We start from the raw sequence: 462 nt of genomic DNA on the forward strand, positions 1-462 counted from the left end.
GGAGGGTGGCAGAGGGAGGGGAAAAAAGAGGAGCTGAAACCAAGGGCTCAAGTAGAAAGAAAATGTTTTGGAAATGTTGATGGCAACATATGTACAAGTGTGCTTAATACAATTGAATGATGGATTGTTACAAGATTTGTATGAGTCCCCAATAAAATGAATAAAAAAGATAAAAATCAGTCTGTAAGATTGGACTCACAAACGAAACAGTGGAATTAGGAAAAACAACTTTAAAGTAACTACAATACACATTGAAGAGTTAATAAGATTTAAAGAAGTTCCCCAGGATTGCAGATTTTTCTTCTTTGTTTACTTTTATAACATTAAGAAAAATCATTTTACTGGGAGCTCTTGCAGATATCGTAACTTTCCACAGCTCAATCAAGTCAAGCATCTGAAGTCAACGTAGACTCTGGGAAGATATATCACCAATATCACACTGTCTTGTTTACTAAAGTTGAA

Source organism: Echinops telfairi, unplaced genomic scaffold (assembly GCF_000313985.2).
Source record: "Echinops telfairi isolate 266 unplaced genomic scaffold, ASM31398v2 ScPeMD7_7469;HRSCAF=8507_0, whole genome shotgun sequence".
In the NCBI taxonomy this organism is placed as follows: Eukaryota; Metazoa; Chordata; class Mammalia; order Afrosoricida; family Tenrecidae; genus Echinops; species Echinops telfairi.